At 37.2% G+C, this 27,760-nt stretch overlaps 1 long non-coding RNA gene across 1 annotated transcript in view; it reads right to left on the reverse strand.

Moving 5' to 3' along the window:
* Positions 1–341: 341 nt before the first annotated feature.
* The window catches only part of LOC135732114 (uncharacterized), a 134,754-nt gene continuing 107,335 nt past the window's right edge, over positions 342–27,760 (reverse strand). The window contains exons 2-3 of the long non-coding RNA XR_010526697.1: positions 10,493–10,664; positions 342–589 (exon numbers count right to left, since the gene is read on the reverse strand). This is a non-coding gene — a long non-coding RNA (uncharacterized lncRNA). The remainder of the gene's footprint in view (positions 590–10,492; positions 10,665–27,760) is intronic.

Below are 27,760 nucleotides of genomic sequence, written 5' to 3' on the forward strand. Positions count from 1 at the left end.
TTGTCTTTCTTTTTAACCCATCTGTCTCCAAGTCATTCTAATAGATGCATAAAGTTAATTTCCTTCAGGTCCACACACATTTAAAAAAAAAAATACTTAAGGTGTGGTTCATTGGGTGGCCATGTTCAACTACTAACATACTCCAACAGAAGATAAAGGCTATCTGATTCTAATTGAAACCTTTTTAGTATATGTACACGGGCAAGACCAAAAAGAGTCGTATTTAAAAAGCTTATTTATTTTGGTTTGAGCAGCGGTCTGATTCAGAGACTCTTAATGAGAAATAATAACCGAGAAAGAGAGCTAAATAGAGAATAAATGTTTATGTTTGGGTCGCACTCTCTGCGGTGGGCTTGACTGGACATGAAACAGGTTCGCAGAATAAGCACACTCATCTATCCTGAATCAGCTGTGTTTTTTGGTCTTATAGCCACAGTGTGATTTTCCATGTTAGGTTTGGAAAGGTACCTCTGGACCGGTGCAGGGCGTGTGGCGGATAGGGTACGTTTACTGCGTGTGAGTCTGAAAGCTGCGTGACCTCAAGGTTTGCACGTGTGTGGCGGTGGGGTAGACGGATTGATGGGTGGTCCTAGGGACAGATAACACACACACAATATATTTAGTTACGGTGGTCTCCACCACATTACAGTTATTCTCTCATTTCAGTGGTTTTCAGCTCAATGAACAGTTTGACAAATTGTAGCCAGGGAGAAACGTGGGATTCAGATTAATATTTTCTTGTGGTTTTGATCAAGTATGCAACCTTAGTATAGTGTATACTTTAAACTTCTAAGAATATAGTGCATAGAGTGAACTATATGTTTACAGTTTCTGTCCCAGAATTTTTTTCCTATGAATATTTAAAGTAAGAAAGAGGTGGGTAAATAAGAATATATGAGGGCTCAGGTACAAAAGCTGCTAAATGTCACCTCTGTCAAAAATTAGATAATGATATTGACAGAACGCTCGGGATGTATTATATGTTCATCAAATAACTTAGCTCCAAATACACCTAATCCCCGCCTCAGGCAATTCAGTATAGCTTTGTGTTGTTTGTGAATTGGATGATCAACGGAGCGTTAAGCGATCATGGATAACATTCAAACTTGGGTCCCTTGTGAGTGCAAGGGCCTGAATACAACCCAAATCTGGCAGTGACATGGATCACAGAGCCCCCTATTGTGTGGTTCAGTTTCTTCTTTTTTATCTTTTATAATTTGAAATGTTTCTTTAGTGATTTTACTAACTGTTTACTGTGTCTTGTCCAAAGATTTTATTTTAGAAGTGGCTAAAGTGATTTTTGTGAAAATAAGGCATACTTGGTAATACTTGTATCATTGCCATCAAAGTGAAATTACTAAATCAAAACACTTAAGCATGATAAAAAAACGGATGTCAGATAAACTTAAAGGATTTAAAAAAAATAAATCCAGATAATTTACTCACCACCATGTCAAGTCGAGAAGAAATTGTTTTTTTGAGGAAAACATTCCAGGATTTTTCTCATTTTAATTGACTTTAATGGACCCCAACACTTAACAGTTTTAATGCAGTTTAAAATTGCAGTTTCAAAGGACTCTAAACGATCCCAAATGAGGCATAAGGGTCTTATCTAGTGAAGCAATTGTCATTTTTGGCAAGAAAAATAAAAAATATGCACTTTTAAACCACAACTTCTAGTCTTTCTCTGGTCGTGTGACGTGCCACCGCGACCTCACGTAATTGCGTAATGACGTGAAAATGTCACTTGTTACATGTATGAAACGCACATTTGTGGACCATTTTAAACAATAAACTGACACAAAAACATTAATTAGTATTATTTTACATACAACAACGTCAGAACGGTCCTCTTTCTCCACACTTGTAAACACTGGGGCGTAGTTTCGCATACGTCATCCGTGACCTCTTGACGTGATGATGTATTACATGAGGTCGCGCTGGCGCGTCACACGACCGTAGGAAGACGAGAAGTTGTGGTTTAAAAGTGCATATTTTGTATTTTTCTTGCCAAAAATAACAATTGCTTCAAAAATGACAATTCGCTTCAAAAATGACAATTCGCAATTGCTTCGCTTGCTTCGCTGTTGGGGTCCATTAAAGTCCATTAAAATGAGAAAAATCCTGCAATGTTTTCCTCAAAAAACATAATTTCTTCTCGACTGAACAAAGAAAGACATCAACATTTTGGATGACATGGTGGTGAGTAAATTATCTGGATTTTTGTTCTTAGGAAAATGGACTAATCCTTTAAGAGGGTTTTGCAACTCCTTGTATATTAAAGGCAGAGTGCATGATTTCTGAAAAACAATTCTGAAAAACGGATTTCTGAAAAAAGGGAGATGGGCCAACTACCAAAACACACTTGTAGCCAATCAGCAGTAAGGGGTGTGTCTACTAACTGACATCATTGCCTGGGCTGCTTATGTGTGGGGCGGTCAAAAGAAGGTCCAGATTCTATTGGGGTAGGGGCGCGTTTGTTTAGGTGATTTCAAATTTCAACATTGGCTTTCAGAGATCATGCACCCCGCCTTTAATTAGGGGTTCAAGCGCGAAGCGCTGAAACCCTATTGTAATTGTTAAGATTTTTATTATTATTATTCTGCCGTAAAACGGAACGTGCAGACCAAACCGTAAGGCCTAGAGACTTGAAACTTGGCCAAATGGTAGGACCCAATTTGGGGAGAGGTTGACAGAGTATCAACCCGATTGGCCTATAGGTGGCGCTATAACGACGGAAATCACGTTTATGCTCATAACTCCCAGAAATCTTGTCCAAATTTCAAGTGTCTTATATCACTGGAATCCTTGCGTCAAGACGAACAAAACGTATATCTCCGATTTTATTTGCGCCTAGAGTTTTTTTTCGCTATTTTCGATTTTGTCGAAAAAAATAAAAACGAACTAGTCCTAGGTTTTTCGACCGATCGGAACCATTCCAGTGCTGTAATATTCCTTGGAGCGTGAATATCAAAAGTTATCAAAAAAAAGTTGAACTTTCGACTCACCGTCGTAAAGCCACGCCCAAACGCCCCCTATGGGCGGAGCCTCTAGGTCTTAAATGGCTATAACTTGGGATTAGAAAGAGGTATCGACACCAAATTTGGTGTATATATACAAGGGACTATTCTGGGCTCACGTTCAAATAATTGCGCCGCTTGACCACTAGTTGGCGTTATAACACCACCTCAACCTTTGAAGGGCTGTAGCTACAAAAGTGTGGGACCGATCAACTTGAAATTTGGCACGGTTGCTCTTGGTCTAGGGTACTATTAATGTCTAAAAGGAATTTTGCATGGCTCAAGAAACATGGCCGCCATCGGCCAATCAAGAAAAAGCAGCTATTAGACAGGGTTAACGAAGGCCGATCGAAACGAAACGCGGTGGGCCTGTTTGTCTCTTGGCCATGAAGGTCTGTGCAGAGTAAGAAAAAATTCGGCCTCCGGGGGGCGCTATCACGTTTTTTTAGTGTTTAAATTATTGTGTATTATGTAGTGTTTTAGATATCCACAAGATCCTCATATCATTTAATAGAGGTACTTACAATGAACAACTTTCCCTCAAGAAGCAACTGTCTCAGTAGAATCGTTTGTTAGATATTCATCATTTTCTTTTAAACCTACTTTTGCGAACTAGTCCTAGGTTTTTTGACCAATCTGAACCAATCCAGTGCTGGAATATTCCTTAGACATTGAATATCAATAATTATCAAAAAAAGTTTAACTTTGCACTCGTCGTCGCAACACCACGGTCAAAAGTACGAAGAGGCGGTGCCACAAATACTTAAATGGCTATCATTTATGATAGTAATGAGATATCAACACGAAACTTGGTACACATATGTATAGACCTAGACTGAGTTCACATGCAAAAAATAGCAGAGATTGTCCACTAGGTGGCGCAATAACCTAAACAAAGAACGATGACTATAGCATATGTATACGACACATAAATATTTGTCTCACCTACTATTTTGCACATAACATCTGCTTTCAGATTCTTATAAGGGTCTATTAGGATAATTACATATCTTAGAAAACATGCCGACCAACAGCCAGCCAGCATTAACCATGTACGAGTCCAGCGATTACAACTAAACTGATGGGCTTTTTTGTCTTATGTTCTCAAGTGTCTGTGAGGATTTTTGGCTCATCATTCCGGAAATATTTGCATCTAGAACAATTGGTGTAATGTTAACTGTCCCCTAGATCAGTGGTTTTCAAAAGTATTCCTGGAAGCCCACTGCTCTGCACATATACAAAAGTCTTCTATTTTAAACAAATCCACTTTAATCATCAGTAGAGATTTGTATGAACTGAACTGATTGTGTCAGATGAGGGAATCATACAAAATGTGCTGAGCATTGGGTCTGGAGAAACCACTGTGTTTCACTTAGTTGAAAGTACTGCTCTAGATGTTTATGTTTATATGAAAAACAATTTTGTGAATTTGCTGTACTATCTGGGCAAATATCAATATGAAACATAAAATAAACTTTTGCCGTTGTATTCCTAGATTTGATATGATGTCTCACAGTGATGTGGGAACCATTTCTAACCTGTATTCGTTATTTCATTTGTAACTGCTGTTATGTTCCTTTTGTCCATGGGTTTGCATCTGCATGAAAATTATTATAAGATTCAATGATCTGCAGTCATTTACCTCATTAAAACTAAAAGACTTGAGGTTATCAATTCAAGCATTTTGAAATGTGACATTTTCAAAATGGGCCAGACTAAGTATATCTAACCAATTAACTAGTAATGTGAAGCTTATGACAAAATATTAATAGTTTTATTAAGATCAGACAATATATGTCTTTCCAAGACTAGGGCTGGTTGAATAATTAAGTTAAAACTGTGTTTTAAGGACTAGTCTGAAGAACTAGTAGTTAGTTAGGGCTAATCAGTCTTACTATTTGGATTTAAATATAATTTAAATAATTTAAATATTTTTTCACATGATACTTAAAGCAGTTATGTTCAGTCATGAAGACAAAAATGTATGACTAACTTTAAGACTAGTCTTAGAGATTAATGTTACTGACCATTGGTTTAAGTGTAGTTACAGACTAAAATTTAGGTTTATGTTTTAGTTGTCTTACTTGAAAATAGCTTACAATGGCCTATCTTTAAATATATCAGGGCCATAGTTTTGTCTTAAGATGTACACCAGTAATGTTTTTTAAAAGGTTTGTTTGTAAAAAGTACCTAAATGTTTTTAAATAACTAATGGCTAGTCATGCATCAATTTAAACCTGTGGGAAACAACCCAATAAAGTTATAAAGCTTCAAATGTTGTCTTAGAATTCTTCAAATCCTAAAGGTATGAAAAAGATTGCTGTAAATATGTGGATCCTTAAAGAACAGGCCAACATTAGAAATAATTACTAATAATCACACATAAAGAGAATATATATTTGGTTATCAGTAGCTTTAGTATTTTAATCTATTTTCCTAGACATAAACATGTCATGATGTGTCTTATAAAGTTTTTAATAATTGTTTATAGAATTATTGCAATGAAATTGTAATGTTATGATATAATTGGTTGTTTTAAATGTAAATGATTTACTGAAAACTTACTCAAGCACAGCACATGTGTGAACACAAATAAGTGCTTAATAGCAAATCTGACTGACATTTGCTTAATGACATCATATTTGTTATTAACTCCATTGGATATAAACAACACATCTGGATCAGTTATGTATGGGCATAGCCAGTGGTTAACTCTTTCACCGCCAGCGTTTTTAAAAAAAGTTGCCAGCCAGCGCCAGCGTTTTCATGATTTTCACCAAAGTTTATTGCCTTCCAGAAAATGTTCTTCTTTAAATATATAAACATACAATATACCAAATGAAAGAACAGACCCTCTGCTTTCAAACAGAAAAAAACGTTTCATCTTACCTTTAGTGGTTCTTTTGCAATCAGCTTTTGAATATGGGTAGGTTTTTGCAAAAACACCATATTTTGAGCAAAAAGCAGAGACAATTTCATTTTTTTGACGGACTTTTCATAGAGATCCCATTCAGAGCGATCTCTAAAACAGACACGGACATGCAGCAGCTTGGCATAGGGCAATACTTCCGGTTTTAAAAAGTTGCGGAAGGGCGCCACCTGGTGGATAATAGCGGTATTGCGGAAAGACGGATCTCGTCATTGGCGGGGAAGCGTTTTCTCTTAATTGACGAGATATCTCGTCAATGGCGGGGAAAGAGTTAAATATAAAAATATGTAGAGCTTTAGTACTATTTAGCTTTTTTCATTATTCATTTCAAGAACAAGAACATTGCATACATACAAGAGGATTACAATGTGCTTATTTAACATTTAACACAACAATGGATCAAATAAAATAAAATAAAAAATAAATTAACAATAACATGGGGATATTCTACAATAATTCAATAAAACAAAAGGTTTCAAAAATGTTATATATTTGCTTTGCTTTTTTTGACTTTTAACAGTTTCAAAATAATTTCTTAATTCCGTTCTAAATAAAATGCTATTGGGTTTATTATTTGCCCATTTTTGTTTATGGATGTGAAATTTTCCATATATAATCAATAAGTTGATTAACAAGTCTTTCTCCACACATTTACTTTTATAATACAAAAATATATCCTTACCAGATAACCGAATTATTATTTTGTGAGTTTAAATATCAAGCATTCCACATCAATCCAAAAAGATTGAGTAAATATACATTGATAAAATAAATGTTTTATGGATTCTACTTCCAAATTGCACATACAAGTAACCTCCATATCTCTTAAGAATCTGGAGACTACTTGTTTAACTGGATACATTAAATGAACCAATTTATAAGTAATTTGTCACGGTGGAATCCGTGTCATGTTTTGTGTCTGTTCCGATTGTCGTCACCTGGACTCTTGTTAATGAATTACCTGCCTCATCACACCTGTGTATCGTTAGTCTGTTTGTATATATACCCCTGCCTGTTGTATGTTCACTTGCCGGATGATTGTCGCTGATTCCCTGGCTGTTCCTGTGTTCTACGTTTTAGTGTTCCTGTGTTTATTTACCTGCCTGTTGTTTGATTCTAGTGTTTTGTTTCTTGGTTATTATTAAATGTTATTTATTCATCTCGAACTCTGCACATGCGTCCTACTTCCTGATCTCATGTTCCCGGTCGTGACATAATTTCTTTAACCTTATTCGTGAGACAGTATATATTTAATAAACTCCAAACCTCTTTCCATACAAGTTGACTATATAAGGAGTTCCAGTATGGTTTACATCTAGGCAAATATTCATTTCTACATAGTGTTCTTATAAAAAGTTATTACATTTTTTTTCTAGAATATTTACTCCATTAATACATAACTGAGCATTATGTAAGGAGTTACAATCATAAGATGTATAACCTTGAAAGAGTTGAATAAGTCCACTAGGTATGACATCAAATACAACTGCAAATTCCTTAGCAGTTACTGGAATCTTATAGTGATTGAGGAATTTCACAATAATTAAAGAGGTGACCATCATCTTTAAATAACTGCCTCACTAATATTATATTATTATCATACCAATTTCTATAAAATAAGGATTTGTTTTTGTATAGAATATTCTTGTTATTCCAAATAACAGATCTATGTGGAGAAAAGTTATGTTTATATATGAGCATCCAAGATAAACAAACCTGTTTATGGAAACCTGACAGTTTTATGGGAACCTTGTTTATATCAAAATTGAATCGCAAAAAAAATTCCAAACCACCCAATTTCTTAAAAATCATTTCTAGTATGATGTTCCATATACTACCTTTCCAACTTCAGTTACTTTTTATCCACTTATTTTTAAAAACAGTTTTTAAAATCTAGTACATTTTAACCTCCTTCCTCAACTGGATTGCTTAGAATTGACTTTTTAATGTCAATACATAACTAATGGCTAGTCATGCATCAATTTAAACCTGTGGGAAACAACCCAATAAAGTTATAAAGCTTCAAATGTTGTCTTAGAATTCTTCAAATCCTAAAGGACACTTCACACTGGTCAGACAGACTCCAACAGACGCGTCTGTTGGAGTCTGGAGTCTGTCTGACCAGTGTGAAACCCCTGTTGGAAGTTTGTTGGATCAAAGTAAATGATACTTTAGAATGTGGTTGTCTGTTGGTGTCTGTTGGTGTCTGTTGGAGTTGGTAGTTGTCTGACCAGTGTGAACTGGCCTTAAAGGTATGAAAAAGATTGCTGTAAATATGTGGATCTTTAAAGAACAATAATAGGCCAACATTAGAAATGATAACTAATAATCACACATAAAGAGAATATATATTTGGTTATCAGTAGCTTTAGTATTCTAATCTATTTTCCATGACATAAACACGTCATGCTGTGTCTTATAAAGTTTTCAATAATTGTTTATAGAATTATTGCAATGAAATTGTAATGTTATGATACACTTGGTTATTTTAAATATAAATGTTTACTGAAAACTTACTCTAGCACAGCACATGTGTGAACACTAATAAGTGCTTAATAGCAAATCTGACTGACATTAGCTTAATGACATCATATTTGTTTTTAACTCCATTTGATATAAACAACACATCTGGATTTGTTATGTTTAGGCCTACTATAATATGACAGAGGCTGTCATCTGAAATACTTGTATGTTTGCACATAATATTTATGTCAAAGAATATATATGTTCTATAAGAACAATTACGTTTGTTAATAAAAAAAATAGTCTAAAAGATTTAAACAAGCAACCATTTAGTAAGACCTACAGAATATATCTCTATGAACTAAAATGACTGTTTCAGATGAGAGAAACATACAAAATGTGCAGAGCATGTTTGTGTATATGTTCCTTTTGTCCATAAAAATATATACGGTTTAATAACTTGCATACCTCACTTTATTTACCTAATTAAAACAGAAAGCCTTCATGGTACTCGATTAAAGGACATGAACATGAATCTGCTAAATGAAATGATATTTGTTATTGACACGATTTAATAACACCATCCACCATTCAGATAACGTATCTGGTTTTGTTTTAATAAATTGTTTCAGTTCTTACACTCAACAACAGTAAAGCCAGTGCAGTACAATTTTCTCTACACTGTATAATACAAATACAAAAACAACTTTGCAGAAGTATAGCTATCACAAACGGCCCTGACGAACGGCCCCTAAAGCTTATGACAAAGCATACAAGTATTATTGAGATCTGGCAATATACTCAAATTCCTTATTGTGATTTTTAGGTGCAATTTTCCGTTATGTCCACTAGATGGCTGTAGAGGATCAATCACTGGCTGACATTTGCACTCACAGAAAACCCAGAAGATGATTACTCTTTAACTAAGTCTACTATTAATAGAACTCTGTACACATTTAAAGGTGCAGTGTGTAATTTTTAGAAGGATCTCTTGACGAAAATGCAAAATGATATACAAAACTATATTATCAGGGGTGTATAAAGACCTTTCATAATGAACCGGTATGTGTTTATTACCTTAGAACGAGACCTTTTTATCTACATACACTGAGGGTCCCCTTACATATAACTCACCATTTTGTGCCGCCATTTTTCTACAGAAGCCCTTAACGGACAAATTTTTTTACTAAGTTGTCTCCGACGATGACATGTTTGTCTGGTGGCGGCTACTGTAGCTTCTCTATGTGTTTCAAAAGCGAGGGGTGAGCAGTGGACTAAGCCATTGGTTGCAATTCGTGACCTCACCACTAGTTGCCGCTAAAATGTACACACTGCACCTTTAACTTCATGATTTTACTGTTATAATATTAAAATCACATTTAGTGAAAGACTACCACTTCAATTGTTCTGAGTTATCAGTTTTAACACTCATGTCATTTTATGATAGCTGTGAAACGTGAACATAATTTTGGAGGCACTTACACGACATTTGCAGTAAGAATTATATATTTTTTGTTTTTTATAAAAAAAACTACATACCAAATGAGTGTGTAACCATGTCAATATTAAGTCTTGTTCTTTAACAGTCTTGTTTCTCCTTTCTCAGGTAAACGTGTGTGTGTACAATATACAATGCAGAATATCTATATGGCCATGTCCTTAAACGTCTTGTGATCTAAATGGCTTGAACCCCGATAATCGCTGCTAGCAGCTATATTTAAGTATATAATTATTTTATTTTCATGCCAGAGTAGTTGGAAGGCTACTATTATGTTTTTTAGACACAACTAGGAAAAAACCATCAAGGTGCTTCTCCCATATCAAAACAGGCACAATTGCCCCGATCCGGCGTCCTTTCAGAAATCAGCTTGAAAGTTAACATATCGCAATTTCAAGCAGTTTTCACAACGATTCCTCAAATTAGCAGTGATTTTTGGCACGAACAGAGGAACTGACAGGTAATACAAACAAACCGTAACAGTGTTTTCCCCGGGGCCTTCACCCACACTCCCTGTACACAGTCAGATACAGTACACAGGTCTGACCACTGTTTAAATCCACATGATGCAATGAAACTCACTTCCACAGCAATGCTCCCCGCACGCGCTTCTGTACACCCACGTGCGCATCCTGCGACGTCAATCACTTGAGCGTATCTTGTGGCGTAGTCCTGGCCAGATGCGCGCACACACCTGCCTTGCCAGTCCCTCTTTCTCCTCCATTCTGTAGATCTGGCCAATTACAGGCCTTATCTGTGAGTGAGAATAATGAGGTTACACACTGAGCAAATTCTATCATGTCTCTGTAATGAGATTTGGGTTGAGCTGCGTTGCGGCTGCGGACGGGGTGGAGGACAGACACACTCACGCTCATGGCACGTTATCTGCTCCCCATCTCTCCGCCTGACATTCCAGGAAATTGCATTCCAGCGAAGGAGGGAGCAGAGGAGTCAGTCACAGCGTCACACACACACACACACACTCCCAAAGACACACATACTACCTTTGCCTTTCTCTCTTTCTGTTCTCTGACAGCCTTTTTGATTTATGACTCCAATTCCCTGGTGCAGATGCAGCCCGCACTCATAACCGTGTATATGTATTTTATTTTGCTGCCCTCTCCTTGCCTCAACTCCTGTGCTTTCACGTTCTCCCGCACCGCCTGATTGATTATCCCATCTGCACTGTCTACTGTGTTTCTCATCTTTCAGAAGTATAATCTCTCCCAACAGCACAGAAAGAAAGAGACAGACAGAAAGAAAGAGAAACTCTGAGCCCAGAATGTAAAGCATCCATATTAGTTTAAGTTCTGCTTCAATCTGGAAATATTCCAAGCTGGCTGAATGAATGAATTGTGCAGGACTCTATGAAAAGGTTTTTGAAAGTGAGCGTCTGTCTTGAGTTCATAGAGTTGACATGTTCGATTGTGGCTGCTGTGTACAGAGAGACTTGATGACTGTGGCAATAACTCTTTGTCTGTATACAGCAGTTAGCTTACTGCACTTCATTTAATGACACAGCAAATTACACCGTAGGCTACTAGGTTTTATGTTTTTTACAGCAAGTTGTGACTGTAATTTATGAGAAACTCCCAAAACCAAAATAGTGTCATATTAAGAAGGTTTTTTGGCCCTTGTTGTAAAACTTCTGTTGTATATTCAGTGTAGTCTCAAATTATATGAAGCTGCAAAAGATGTATGCATAATAATTTATTCCTTTAGCTCAATAATAAGCATTGAGTTTGATCCCATGGGCACACATACTAATAAAATGTATACATTGTAACGCACTGTTCTGTATATCAATTTGAATAAAAGCTTCTGCCAAATGCATAATTTTGTATGCATTTTGGTGGCATCAAAATCGAAATTAGTTTGAAAAAATTTTCTTGGTGTGTTTTCTGTAGCCTATTGCAATTTAATTGATAGCATGTCCATAAAGTTCAATTTGAATATCTACTAGCAGTTAAAAGGTCATCCAAGATGAATGCTGCTGTTCTTAAAGGGGTAGTTCACCCAAAAATTAATATTCTGTCATTGTAACAGGTGTCACAAACCTGTATACATTTCTTTGTTCTTTATCCTGCTGATAAAGGAAGATATTTGTAATGAAACAGCAAACAGAAGCACCATTTACTTTCATAGTAAAAAATACTATGGTGGTCAATGGTGCTACAAAACGAATTGGTTACAAAAATTGCTTAAAATATCTTCCTTTGTGTTCAGTAGAGCAAAGAAATTAATACAGGTTTGTAACAACATGAGAGTGAGTAAATGATGACAGAATTTTCATTTTTGGATGAACTATCCCTTTAACCTTTGTTGAACTGTATGGGAAAATGCATAGCATTTCAGCGCTTGACCGCCTGTGTCTATTTGAACTGAAAATGGCTGTAATAACTCTTTGTCATTTTAATTACAGACTTCAGTAGTGTCATTTACTCAGACTGTTAAGTGGCCTTTTCAATTAGGTTACCGTCAGATGTCTAGGATGAGCTAGGACCCACCCATGCTTACAGCCACAGAAATGTCTGTGGTGCTTCAGCTTTTACTCAAATTGGTTAGCTGCTATGGCTTAAACGCAGAGTTTCCCATGGTTTGGTATATAGTCAGCATCTCATTAGCCCTAACCCTAAGACAGGAAATGTTGACATCCCTCAAAACAGATGAGCAGGTGACATCAGAAGACTCTAGGGGACAATATAAGCTAGCACTCACAATAGAGGTCACGGAGAATATAATTAAGCCGACAAAACGTGTAGTAAATTAAATGTTTTTCTGAGTGGTTAACCCAGTGCTGTCACAAGAAATGGCTAGTGATGTTGCTACTACCATGACCAGAAATTATCATGACGATATACACATCCCATTGTGTGTTTTTGTGCCATTTTAACAATATCTCCTTCACATAACCTTTTTCGCCCACTGTTAGTCTAAGCCATGCTGATTACCAAAGCATTCCATTCTTAATGTGCAACTTCCTAAAAATCTTTGGCATCCATACTGAGGATTTACTAACCTTCTCACCCTATATACTGACAGATTTATAGGAGCCGAAATCAATAATGCAACGTCTAAGTGCTAAATTATATGCTATAAAGCAAGCTAAACAAATTATGGGTCCACTTTACTGTCGGTCTATGGCTTTTATGTAGTGACTTTGCTGTTGTTGAACGTTTTCAAACATTTGTGCATTTAACCATTTGGCAGACGCTTTTATCCAAAGCGACATACAAGTGCATTTAATCTATAAATGGGTATTTTCCAGGGAATAGAATCCAGAGTGGTAACAAAGCTATGGATACCTCATGCTAAACATGGGCAAAGCTTCAAAGAACCATTTGGACATACACTATATTGGCAACAGTTTTGGGACACCCCTCCAAATCATTGAATTTAGGTGTTTCAATCACTTCCAGTGAAAGGAACTGTTAATACTTCATCATACAAAGACATTAGTCAAGTTCCTCCACACCAAACTAGCTCATCGATGTCTTTATGGACCTTCCATGTTGGAACAAGAAGTGGCCATCCTCAAACTGTTCCCACAAAGTTGGGAGCATGAAATTGGGTTGAGGTCAGGACTCTGCACAGAGTCCTGACCTCAACCCAAAAGAACATCTTTGGGATGAAATTGAGCGGAGACTATGAGCAAGGCCTTCTCGTCCAACATCAGTGTCTGACCTTACAAATGTGCTTTTAGAAGAGTGGTCAAAAATGCCCAAAAACACATTCTAAACCTAAACCTTGTAGAAAGTCTTTCAAGAAGATCTGAAGCTGTTATAGCTGCAAAGGGTGGGCCGACTCCATATTAACCCCTATGGATTAAGAATGGGATGTCATTTAGGTTCATGTGCATATAAAGGCAGGTGTCCCAAAACTTTTGGCAATATGACAGAGTATTTCTGTGCCGAAAGCACTTTGTTTGGGTTTGTACAAGTTTCGGAAAGATTTTTGACTACTGAATCTGTTGCGTAAGTAGTGCTGGAGTACAGTGGAAATCCTTATATGGGCACTTCATCAGAAATAGCACACGCCCACACCAACCAAGAGCTGATATGAAATCAATGTCACCAAAGTTGTTTGTAAGAAATTTAAGCTTGTGGTACGCCTCCCGGAGCTTGGCTTTCTCCGTAAGATAGCGGTACAGCTGATATGTCTTTTATAAATCTGATAAAACTAAAGACTCTTTGAAGATTAAAAGGATGCAGTACTGCTCTATAGGTACTCAAGATTAACATGAGATTAGCAGAAACGGTGTGTGTGCAGTGTTGGGGTAACGCATTACAAGTAACGTTCATTACGTAATACTCGTTTCTTCAGAAAAGTAATATTAACACATTACTTTTTAAATGTACACATTAATATTTGAGTTACTTAAAAAAAAAAATTAATGCAAGTTACTTTTTTAGTTTAATTGATTTGATAAAAAAATTATGTACTGAATTAAACTAAATGTAGTCACATTATGCGTCAAAAACTGAGATAGCAGACCAGAGCTCAACATTTTTGTGATGAAATATGGAATTTCTGAATGCAGAACTTTTCAGTCATAAAAACACCTGCAAGGCCTGAAAGAGATCAAGCCTCCGGTAAGAAAAAGTAATGCAAAAGTAACTAAAAAGTAACGTAAGCATTACTTTCCAGGAAAAGTAACTAAGTAACGCAATTAGTTACTTTTTTGGGAATAAATTAATATTGTAATGCATTACTTTTAAAAGTAACTTTCCCTAACACTTGGGGCCCTATTTTAACGATCTGAAACACAAGTGCGAAGCGCAATGCACAAGTGACTTTGTGGGCGGATCTTGGGCGCTGTTGCTATTTTCCCGGCGGGAGAAATAACTCTTGCGCCAGGCGCAAATCAATAAGGGGTTGGTCTGAAGTAGGTTCATTATTCATAGGTGTGGTTTGGGCGTAACGTCAAATAAACCAATCAGAACGCTATCCAACATTCCCTTTAAACGCAACGGCGTAAGTTCCATGGCGGGTTGCTATTATTATGACGGATTTACCAGGCGCACGCCAGGAGCGGTTCAAAGCCGAGGATACCGACGTTCTTGTAAGAGCAGTCAAAGTCAGAGAAGTTGTGGGGATAGGAGAAACCCACCCAAATCAGCGTAGGTTAAACAGGCGTGAGAGGAAATAGCCACAATTGTCTCATCAGCTGGCATCCCCATCGTTGCGCCAAGCGCTACAATGATGTCAGGAGACGGGGGAATCCCAAGCTTGCCAGCATAAATCGGGCACGCCGTGTAACGGGAGGTGGATCTGCCTCTACACAGACGCCAGCAGAGGACATCGCTGCGTCCACCCTCACCGCTGAAAGGGTTTGGGGGCTTTGAAATCGGACCCAAGAAACGCAAGCAAGGTCCAACCCCAAAGTACACTCACAAATCAAGTTCATATACATTAAGGTTTCTTATGAAAACATTTTAATTATTATTTACATAAAATAAACGTAATAGGCACACAACAAACTTATGAAAATATTTTAATCGTTATTTGCATGAGAATTTTTTTAACGCAGCCACACAATAAATAAAAACTATCACCACAATGCTCACCACTATGATTCCCTTTATCTCATGTGTTAATGTTTTTTATTGTAACAATTTATGATTTCCAAAAATAACTGTTGCATCTGTGTAGATTAGATAAGCAAAGTGTGTGCGCGTTGTGCACGCTATACATTATGGTCAAGCATGCGCCCTTAAAATAGCATAATGAACCACACGCAATGCGCCACTGACTTTAGACTAGTTTTTTTTGGTCAGTGGCGCAATTGTTTTTTGAAACTGCAAAATAGGGATGGTTTGCGCCGGAACACGCCTCCTTTTTTGCGCTGAACCGCCCAGGGAGCGCAAGTTTATTCCCTAGTTTGCCGACGTACGTCTGTGGAGGGAAAAACCCGCTGTGCGCCGGTGCAAAATACGAATGATACATGCGTCACTGACAAAGTCAATTGCGCTGGGTGCAAGATAGGGCCCTATATGTGTATGTGATCTTTAATATAAATATATTTGTTATAAAATTTGTTTCAGTCTTGGTGAAATTTTGTAATACTGTAGGTCTTCAGATATTTGCTATTTAATGCTTAAATTAAGTCATGTACTGTATATAGCCAGACAACCTCAGCCTTTCTGGCATCCTTGTTTCAGTTCTGCTCAAATTCAGCCGAGCCAGTTACAGGAAAACCTTGTTAGTTGAGTTTATTTGGATGGTTTATTTATGACCATTTAAGAGAACTCAACAGATTAGTTTCCCACTCTAATAACGTTGTGGGGTTTTAAGATATTAAAGAACTGCTGAGGGGAGCAGTTGTTTACGATGTGTAGGATAAGATGGGAGGAAGTATTTAAATGTTTTTCGACTCCTCTTTCCTTATGCATCCCCTCCACTCCTTTCCGCCCTCGTAACAAATCTCTCCCTCTTTTCGCAGTCTCTCGTGGTCTGTGCAGGCAGCAGTATTGATAGGGTAATTCAGGCATGATGAACGACCCGATAATCACGGGACGTCTGAAATAAATCACACTTTGATCAATACACACACACGCACAGATCATTACCCTGCTGTAACGCATCCTCTATTAGAGCAGCTCACACATGCACACACATGACGAATGGAGAGGGAAATGAAAATATTGTGTTTCTGTAATGTAGAGGCAGTGATTGATGAAGGGTTCGGTGCTTCGACTGTTGTACCACAAGCGTGATGGAGATCAAGGTCTTTGCCCCGTACCTTACAAAACCTCATGAATCTTACCAAGCTTACTTTTGGTAAAGACCATGATGCATCAAGTGCAAAAAAGCTCTGGTATATTGTGTGTTATTTGTGCGAACCCTGAGGATATGCAATTGCATGTTAATGTTGTCTCCATTGTCCTCTACTTAGCTGACTCATAGCATTAGCGACAAGTCTAATGCAGAGAAAAGGCGAACAGCCACACAAACCTTTTTTTACTAAATTAAAATATAACAGCAAAAGTAAATATGACTGTACTTAGTAAACATGATGGCAATCCTTCTGTGCAAATTTAAAGGACTAGTTCACCCCAAAAATCTCATTTCATACCCTCATGTAAGTCCAAATTCAACTTTTTACCATAGAGAATAAAAAACAAGAAATGTTTATGATGTACACCCATGCAAACCTGTTGTGCTAAGTATATACAAATGTGTACATTATAGTGTGGAAAGCAACATTTAAGCAACTTAAAGCTTAAGACAATTTTTAGTATATCTCAAAAACTGTCACTGTCAAATGGACCACTTATATAATACTTTAATGGTGCTTTTCTTGTCATTTAAGAGCGGGCAGCCACGGGCACCATTCACTTTAGTCGCACGGAAAGAGGCGCCAGCACATTTTTCAGCGTGATTTGTGTTCCACAGAGAAAATGCCACACAGTTTTGGAAATGACGAGTGAGTAAATGATGACAGAATTTTCATTTCTCACTGAACCGTTCCTTTAGCATTCTGTCAGCTTCATATGATTAAGGAAAGCGAGACGGGAAAGACAAGAAGATGGGTAAAGGCAAACAAGTACAGAGAAAGAGAAAGGGAAAGGTAAGGCAACATGAATAGAGAGTGGAGAGGAGAAAACAGAAAAAGCGAGAGGGGCTTTGTCATGCTGAATGTAATAAGCAGTAGGTAGTGTGTCTTATGGAAGGTGATTTATGGGGCCTGTCCTGAGCCAGCCAGCACTTTGTCTCCTCTAGCATGGAGGATGAATGGGCTGCTGTCAAGCCAGCCAGAACACCCCTCCTCCTTCCCTCTCTCGCTCTCTCTCTCTTTGTCACTGCCTCTCTTGCTTTCTATCTCTTTCCCACTCTCTGGTTTTCTCCTCTAGTTTCTTGCTTTTAAAGGTTGGTGATCAACCCCGTTTCCTTCGGCTGTCTCTCACGTGCACAAACCCTCAGTCATCTGAAAAATCTACAAACCTGAAACGGATCGACCCGTATCGCATAATGACTGATGTCACTGTTGAAATACTGATAGGCGTACTAAATGCATTAGTCATTAGTGTAATCCCCTCTATCATCAGAGCCCCTGTTGTACGGTAGGAATGCTAATCCATGGCAGCTGATCAGCTGTTCTCATTAAAATAAAGTTTCCTCGGTGAGCCTGCAGTTATCTTCTGACCTGTCATTGACCTACACTCGAATCCAACAGAGATTTCTCACTGACCTGAGAATAAATAGCAAAGCCTCAGTTAAATTGCCTTGTGATTTTTTTTTCTTTTTTAAAAGCTTGCATCTGATTTTTTTTCCGGCAGAAAGTGAAGAACCTACTAGCACAGTTTCATGACCTTTGTTAGTGTGGGATGGATATATTGAAGTAACGGTTTCATTATTTTTTTAAAAAGCACCTATTTTCCAATTCACGTTTTTTAATTTCCTTTGGTGTGTTATGCCTGGTTCACACGGCAGGATAATTAGGCCGATTTTAGCCCCGATTCACCCCTTCCAACAATCTTAAGGATGCTCCGATAATCGTAAAATAAACTGATCAGATATTCTGGCCGTGTGTGGTGTGTTTAGACTGCTCTCGTCTACTCGGAAGCACCTCGGGACCGCTCCGATCTCAAATCGGGGATATCCAACATGTTGGATTTTTTTGGCCCGATTTCTTCTCGTGTGTGGTGTCTCCCGGGGACAAACGAGCATGCAGCCTGTGGACTGTGACATGTAGCCAATCAGAAAGCGAGGTGACGAGGAAGCGAGGATGTACCGGTGTCATGTAAACAAAATCACGGGTCACAACAACTCACCTCCATATCATGATGTAGCAAGTATAGTCCATGCTCGCGTTGTCTTGTCTCCACTTCTTTGACCATTGCCTTTTCTTTTAAGAACGTTTTTTTTTCTGATAAAAACAAACTGCAAACTATCGCCACAGCATCCTCTTCGTCCGCCATGATTGTTTACTCTGAAATCACGTTTGATCTCGAGAGATTTTGTGAGATTTCCCGTCTGACCTGGGACTGCTCGGGAGTCAAATCGGTTCGTGTGTGATGTGTTGATTTTGCCATGTGGCGGCGCACCACTAACTGTACGACCAAAACTGTTAGACCCGCGATGTTTTATCGCCGTGTGTGGGGTCTCTCAGAGTTGGAAAATCGGCCGACGATTTTAAATTCGTCCCGTCTGGTGGAGCCTTAAGTGTGTTTTAGTACATGTTAACGATATTCATAAGGTACAAACCCCATAGTAAACAATGACACGAGTTATCGTCTCCAACGTAAATCTCTTTTCTTGGACAACAACAAACACACGGATTGTAGGCAACAGTTTACTTCCTGGGATTGGTGATGTAGACAAGACCGACATTATCATAATTCCTCCCGCTTGGACTCACAGCCTGTAAGTTAAGTCCTGTTAGCATTGCATTGTGACCGAATCTTTCGAACATGGTAAGGAGCATCACATTTCCGTCTAACGTCAAATGTATTCAGGCCAATAACAACGTACAGATTAGCTGGCAGGGACACAGAGCTTTTCAAATCTGTGCGTTTCAGGAAGAGAGTGAAATCTGGGGCCGGTTGCATAAACCTTTAAGACCTTTAAGAATTTTTTTCTTCAAGACTGATCATAACTGTTTTAAGTTTGTTACATAGAAAGGTAGAGATTGGTCTAATTTAAATCCAAATAATAAGACTAATGGCCCTAACTAATTGCTAGTTAGTCAGACTCATTCTTAAGTCGCAGTCTTAACGTCATGGCTATGTTTATGCAACCGGCCACTGGAGCTACAAAAATGTACTGTATGTGGCAAATAATGTGTTTTTTTAATCATAAACTACACAAACCCATTGTATTATACCAAATACCTAAAATAACATTGTATTTAGCAATGAAATAGGTGCTCTTTAATAGCTAATATGTTTTAGTAACATCATAGCCATGAAACCACGTTTTGCAGAAGGAGGGTCATTCCCAAGAAAGCATTAGACTGGACGTAAATCTGTGAGTGCGCATGACTTTTTGTCCGGTTTATATTTTATACATTGTCCAGGAAAATCTATAAATTTCAAATGTAAATCACATCTGCTAAAAGTAAAGTTTTTTAGTCAAGTTTTAGGGGGGTGTACACCAAGGTGTTAACATATGCGGCCAGCGTATGTTTCCAGTTGTTTCCAATAGAACCGATTTTTTCCACGCCTGACGGAACGACTGATAAACAAAACAGAAGTATCATAGCAACCAAAGCACTAAGCTGAAGAAAAACCTTAGCTATGTTTAAAATTTAAAGGCTGTGACCTTTGAAGGACGTATTCTAAAACTGATTGTGTCACAGCAGCGCGACTGAAGGCTTAGTAATTCCGTCTCAATTCGAAGGATGCTTAAAATGAAGCCTCAAAATGCGTCCTTATTTCTCTGCGCTGTTAAGGATAGAACGGATGGATCCTTCACAGCCTAGGCTATCCCAAGAGATTCATTGCGCGCCTGTAACGGCTTAATATAACGGCTAGATATTTTGAAATAAACATTTAAAACCTTCATTAAAAATGTGTGTATTTAGCAGAAAAAAGTTGGTATTACTTTACTTCAGGGGTGTTCATAAGACTGACATGAAACATTCATAATCATGACATGACACTATGAACATGAAGTAGATTTTATGCACGTTTATGACAACTGTCATTAAGTGTCATTCGTTCATTTATGTCAATTTTTAATGCAAAGACTACATTGTTTGAGATGTCTTTGTTGTGAGAACTTGACATAAACCAATACATCATAACTTGTCATGACAACTTGACATTACCAAGACAACATAACTTTTTACCAGTGATACAAATTAAATTTGTCATTAAAATGTCATAAGCAGCCAGCAGCCATATCACCCTGTAGCCCAAGACAGCTTGCCCACTGAAGCTGAGCCTGGTCAGTACTTGGATGGGAGACCACCTGGGAAAACCAGGTTGCTGCTGGTAGAGGTGTTAGTGAAACGCAGGGGGTGCTCACCCTGTGGTCTGTGTGGGTCCTAACACTCCAGTATAGTGATGGGGACACTATACTGTCAAAAAAGCACAGTCTTTCGGATGAGACGTTAAACCGAGGTCCTGACTCTCTGTGGTCATTAAAAATCCCAGGATGTCCTTCGAAAAAGAGTAGGGGTGTGCCCCGGCATCCTGGCCAAAACTTGCCCATTGGCCTACTAATCATCCCTCATATTAATTGGCTATATCACTCAGTCTCCTCTCCACTAATAAGCTGGTGTGTGGTGAGTGTTCTGGCACAATATGGCTGCCGTCGCATCATCCAGGTGGATGCTGCACATTGGTGGTGGTCGAGGAGATTCCCCGTTCATATGTAAAGCGCTTTGAGTACTGAGAAAAGCGCTATATAAATGTAAGGTATTATTATTATTATTATTATTATTATTATTATTATTATTATAAGGGGTTAATTCTCTGTCATATAGTTGTATAACAGTGTCATGAATATTTTTCTTGACCTCAACTATAGTGGTACAAATATATTTGTCAATAAAATGTGATTAAGTGTTAATACCCTGTACTTTTATAACAAACTCTTAAGTTCATAATGTTTTTTTTTTTAAGTTTTCCCCATGCGCTTAACAAAGAAAATCAATAATTCAATAATAATAATAATTATAATTCATAAAATTATGCGTTATTGCATTTGGAGACCGATTCACCTAAAATTAAATGAAAACAATAATGGGTTAAGCCATGCAGCATTGGGCCCATATCGGTGCAAAGTTAATAACATGAAATTAACTTGATAAAATATTTTGTTCGTTTTTTTCTTTTATGTTAAAAAATTTCAGAACCCTCTGTGTGAGAAAGAACAAGTTCTGTTAGTTGTGCACATACATACAGTTAAGTATAATATTTTGATGTCTCTGTTTCATTTTGTTAAGGTATTTAAAATTATTTGACAGTATTTACACTTAATGACATTCAAATGACAGTTTAATGTAATGTTAACCCATAAAGCTAGGTAGTTTCTTAAGTTTGATAAATATTCTATGTCATGTTTATGAAAGATTTATGACAAGTTATGATGCATTGGTTTATGTTGAGTTGTCATAACAAAGAAAATTCAAACAATGTCATTTTTGCATTAAAAATGACATAATTGAACAAATGACACTTAATGACAGTTGTCATAAATGCGCATAAAATCTCCTTTATGCTCATGACATATCATGTCATGATTATGAAGGTGTCATGTCAGTCTCATGAACACCCCTTTAAGTAAAGTGTTACCAAAAAGTGTATTATAATTTAGTATTTTAAGTTATGTTTCATATTAATATTAATTTGTGAATGTTGTGTATATTTCTAAGGTTAATTAATTTACTGTTGGTTAGTTTAATCTACATCAACGTGTCATATTTTCTAAAATAATTTAATATTTTTCTGTTCAGAAATGTCTCCACTGTGTCCTGCTGACATATGGATAGTATGAATGAATTTGGACATACTAGATCCACAATATTAATACATTAAGTGTCATAACAACAAGTTAGTTGTTAACTGGAATGACATTAAATATATGTATTTGCATTTGAATAGAGACGAGTTATCGCTTTTGGACATTTTGGAAAAACAACGCCTCTCCTTCTTCATCTTCATTGGATAATTCCTCTACCGGGGGCTCACAGGATAGTAAAGGATCCATCAAATGAACACTTTGGGATCTTGCTGGAACTAGTAGGCCATCTGGGTAATTTTCGCCTACCATGAATTCGGACATATTATTCGCCTTGCCTACTGCTTTTCACCTTCTGTATAGTATGGAAGTAGGTGGTTTTGGACGCAGGCCTAAGCTTTGGTGGGCATGTTTTAGTGTTTGTATATCTATGTGTGCATTTTGTCTCCGTAAGATCATTTGTATTTCACAGTATGCATTCTCAGCTCTTTTGCTGACTACGAGTATGTCAGTATGTGTGTGTGTGTGTGTGTTTGTGGGGAGGGGGGTGTTCGCAGAAGCAGATGGCGTATTAATAGTGTAAAATATGATCTACATGAACCCAATATGCTTGCATGGTTGTGTTTATGGAAATCACAGTGCACCATGGGAATAAATAATTACCTTTCTGCTAGTCCAACCCGCAAGCAAAGAGGGAGATAACCTAAAACAATAATTATAACAATCGACTACATACTGTACTGTATATTTCTCTAACTCAATCAGGTATTACGGTACCATGAAAGACCAGCTCATTCTCCTTGTCAGATAGAGGGCAGCGTTGTTAAAACTTAGCATCAATTCCCACGGTCTCCCTGTCGCTCCCGTTCCATCTCTCCCATCTGCTGAGGATCTAATGCCTGATTAGACTTGACAGCAGAGAAACAAAAGGAAAAGGGAAGCTAACAGAAGGAGGCACAACAATTAGCTCACAAGCAAGGTGAGTGTTTATCTGCTCTTTCTGTCACTCGTGCAACCCCCCTCACCTCCCTTGTGTCTGGCTGCCTTGCCTGATCACTGATGAATAATCCAAGAGCTATTGAGTCAATCCAATAAACATGATCCATCATAACAGCTACATTAAGACATGGAGATTTAATTGCTTGGCTCTTGTAGATAATGTAGTTTCTGAAAAACTAATGAGAATAGACTATTCTCACGCACTAAGAGTGAATATTTATGGAGGATAAAGAGGAAGAGTTGGAAGAAAATGATGAGGTGCAATATACGGCAGTGTTGCTGTGGCTCAACTGGTAAAACATTGTGGGTACAACCATAGTGATAAAACATTGAAGGCGCTTGTATGTTTCTTTGGATGAAAGCTTCCACATAACATTTACACATTCAGCAGATACTTTTCTTCAAAGCCACTTACAGTACATAACCCTATACATTTTCAGCATCAGCATGTGTGTTCTCTGGGTTCGAACCTATGACCTTATGTGCTACTAATACAATTCTCTGAGCTATACAGGAGCAAGTATGTGAAGTATTTTAATTGTACAGTGTGTATGTGCTAAAATAAAATTTTTGTATACTAGTATACTAGCTCTACTTTATAAATACAACACACACACACACCGCCCCCTGATCTCGAGTGGATAACCCGTGCAATGTTTTACTGAGCAATCATCAAAGGCCATTAAATCAAGTGAGTGTCCATAGATACAGGAAATTGAGGAGGGGATTACGATCTTTGCATGATGAGGAGGGGTAAGATTTATGTGTCATTTACTGAGAGGAAGATTGTAAAACTTAATTACAGAAAGTTCCCTCGCGCACACACACGCACACGCAGAGCTCGAGCTGCTCATCATGCACAGTTCATTTCTCCACACCCTCTCTCACATTCCCATCCTTTCCCATCAGAACAATGCACAAATGAATCAGTTAAAGTAGAAACGAAATACATTTTAACAAGCAGAACACCAAGTTTGGGCCTGTTTAAAGGAATAGTTTACCAATTCGGATTTTGTAATTATTTACTTGTCCTCATGTTGTTCCAAACCTGTATGACTTTCTTTGGAGGTTTTCCATGCAAATGAAATTAACCAGAACGAACCCTTTCAGGCTTAATGATGCAAAAGCACTGGTCCATTTCGTCACAACATTGCTAAAAAATGCATTGTTCCTTCTGTATCTGTATGAATGCAAGCTGGCTAAAAGAAATAGTGAAAAAGTCAATGTAATGAATTTTTTAACTCTAAAGTATGCTGGGTTATTTTCAACCCACCATTGGGTCAAAAAGGGACAGCCGTTGGGTAAACCTAAACTGTAAACTCAACTCAAACCAAACTACAGTATTTGAGGAAACTGATTGCCTTAAACCATTTAGTTTTTAAAACACATACATATGAGTACTGTAAACTTAAATATATTGAGTCATATGCACTTTTTTAGGTTCATAGTACACTGTGCAAAAGTTTTAGGCCACCATCTGCAGCTTTGTTGTTTTAGCCAAGTTTTAATGTCCATCCATATTTATTTTTCACTTTTTTAAGATACAAACCGAAAATACAGGAAATATGTACACATAATTAAAAACAAAACAATTTTCTGAACTAAATGTCTTTTTCAGGCATCAGTCAGTATTTAGTGTGACCTCTCTTGGCACGAAAGACACTTTTTTGAGGAGACTGTAGTCCTGACGTCATTCCATTAGATATAGAAATTAGGATTTAATTTCAAGTTTCAGAGATCCTGCAGTTTCCTGCTATTGCTCAAGTGTAAGGGGAGTTTACCCTAAATACTTGACACTTCATCTTATACTTTTATACTGTTTTTAATACTACATACACATTTCCTGTATTCTAAGAAAGAGAGAAATAATTATATATGATCACTATTCAATTGCAAAAACTAATTATGGTGGCCTAAGACTTTTGCACAGTACGTGTTTTAAAACTTAAATTGTTTGAGGCAGTCGGTTTCCTCAAATAGTATGAGTTGAATAACTTTTCAGGTTTTACAGTGTGGCTGTTGGGTTAAATGAACCAAGAAAATATTTTATTTTACCCAAGAATGGGTTAATACAACTCAGCATAGGGTAAATTACAACCCAATGGGTTTGGTTTGTCACTTTTGACCCAACCATGAATTGAAAATTACATCTTTTAGAGTGAACTCATTAATAGAACAGTAATATATATATATAACTTTTATTTAATAAAGATAAGCTACTTATTATTACCCTATTATTGCAGTAAAAGAACGACCTGTCCGATTCTTAAAAATGCTTTCTTTTGTGTTTCAAGCAGAGGCGGACACTACTTTCTTTACTTTTCTTTCTACATAAAAGTACATTTTCAAGTATTCGTATTTTATCATTTTTTTTCTTTGGAAAACATACATTATTTCAAAGAATTTTATCATAATTTTTACTCCACTACATTTCAGAATTTCAAGTTGTTGGTTTATATTTAAAATTTAAGTACATTAAACATCTAGTATTTTTTTTACTTAAGTAAAAAGTACTTTTGTACTTTTACTCAAGAAAAGTAAAAGTACAGAATTTTTATGTAATAAGGTATTAAATCAATTATGCATATAATATGCAATATAAAAGAAATACACAGTATGATTCTATTGCTTTAGAATGTAGTGAAAATTTTTTAGTAAAGTAAAATTTTTCCCAAGACAAACACTCTGATAAAGCACAGAGGCTTGGAAAATGTAACTAAAATACTCAAGTAGTGTCCACCTTTGGTTTCAAGTTTGATACTGGTTGACAACACCGCGTGGTGAGTAAATGATGACAACACTTTCAACTAATCCTCTAATGTTTTAAAACTTCCACAAAAGTTCTGAGCAAAGCAGCAATCTCATGAGAGCTTTCAAATGAAGAGAAATAGTTCCCAAAAACTGTCATCTTGACAAATGTAAAGAGCTTACTCAAGGTGTATATAAAAACTCGAGTAAGCTCTTTAGATGAACAGCGTGCCCAGAACCTTTGCACCAGGCCTAATTACTCTAGTAGCTCTGAGGAAAAGGGCGGCCCGTTCTATTCATCCTGCCCGGCCTGAAAGAACTTACACCAGATGTTTCTGAAAGGGGGATCTCTTTTCTTCTCTTGCCCCCTCTTTTCATGAGTCGCTGACTAACTTTTTGACCTCCTCTGCTTTCTCCTGCAGGTCTTGTTTGTGAGGGTCAGGGAAAGGTGGTGAGGTTGTAGTGAGGTCAGCACATTCAATGCAGCACCAACTGCACCTCCCCTCCCTCCTATGTGACACATCCATCTCTCCTCTCGTCTCTCTCCTCCCCCTGTTCCTTCAGACAGCTCTGAAGAGCCACAGATGCTGGCCCCCTCTGTGCTCTGCAATTCGTCTTCAGGAGGGGCGACACACGGAGGCTTGTCGGACAGAGAGGAAGAAATACGGCTCTCTCTACCTTCCCTCACAATACGGCCAAACAATAAACACCGCTTGTGTACACATATCATGACAGACTAATGTGGCCATAAATACAGATACAGACACTCCTTCTCGTAATGTCTCTCTTTTTCTAAATGCACAGATACAAACATCACAGTAATCATGGTATGTAGTTGTTAAACTGGCTGTTATGTGCCATTCATGTGCCAATTTAGATTGATTTTGCCAATAAATTGGTCACACACTCAAAAAACTATTCTTTGGCTCAACTTAATTGAATTGTGGACAGTGGTTTAGCATCGGGTTGGTTTACACAAGAATGAATATTCGCTCTTCATTTCCTCGTCCTTCTGTGGTTATAAACCTGCATGACTTTGTATTTTCTGTGGAACATGAGGTGAAGAAATTTTTAAGAATTTTGACACTTGAAAGTGAAAGTAAATGCATCTGTCAGTCACTTACAATTTGATTAACGTATAAAACAGTCATGCTGGTTTGGAACAGCATGAGGGCAAGTTATTGATAAAAGATTTTTAACTTTTACATACATCTTTTCTTTAATAAAATAATTAGCATACATTCTTAAAAATAAAGGTGCTTATAATGTTCCTCACAGTGATGCTATGGAAGAACTATTTTTGGTTTCTCAAAAATCATTCAGTGAAAGAATCAGAAGAACCATTTCTTGAATAACTTTATGTAATCTAAAGAACCTTTTATTCAATTTAAAGAACCTTTTTTAAGAAACATTATTAGTCTGTAGCAGTGGTCTCCAACTTCTGTGAGTTGCCCGCCAAAGCACCTTCTACTAATAGTCTCAATTTTAATATTTATTTATTAAATATTTTATATTAGCTTGGCTTCTTTTATGTATGTTAACATTTTAAACAATGATAAAACATATCAACAAGTAAAATAAAATAAAATAAACAAGTAAAAGAAAAAAGTTTTGAGTAGACAATTTCAAAAAAGTAGCCCTCCAGATTGTTTAATCCATTGTTCTTGTTCACAAAAAGGTTGGATAATATCACGA

This window comes from Paramisgurnus dabryanus, chromosome 5 (assembly GCF_030506205.2).
Source record: "Paramisgurnus dabryanus chromosome 5, PD_genome_1.1, whole genome shotgun sequence".
NCBI classification, from domain to species: domain Eukaryota; kingdom Metazoa; phylum Chordata; class Actinopteri; order Cypriniformes; family Cobitidae; genus Paramisgurnus; species Paramisgurnus dabryanus.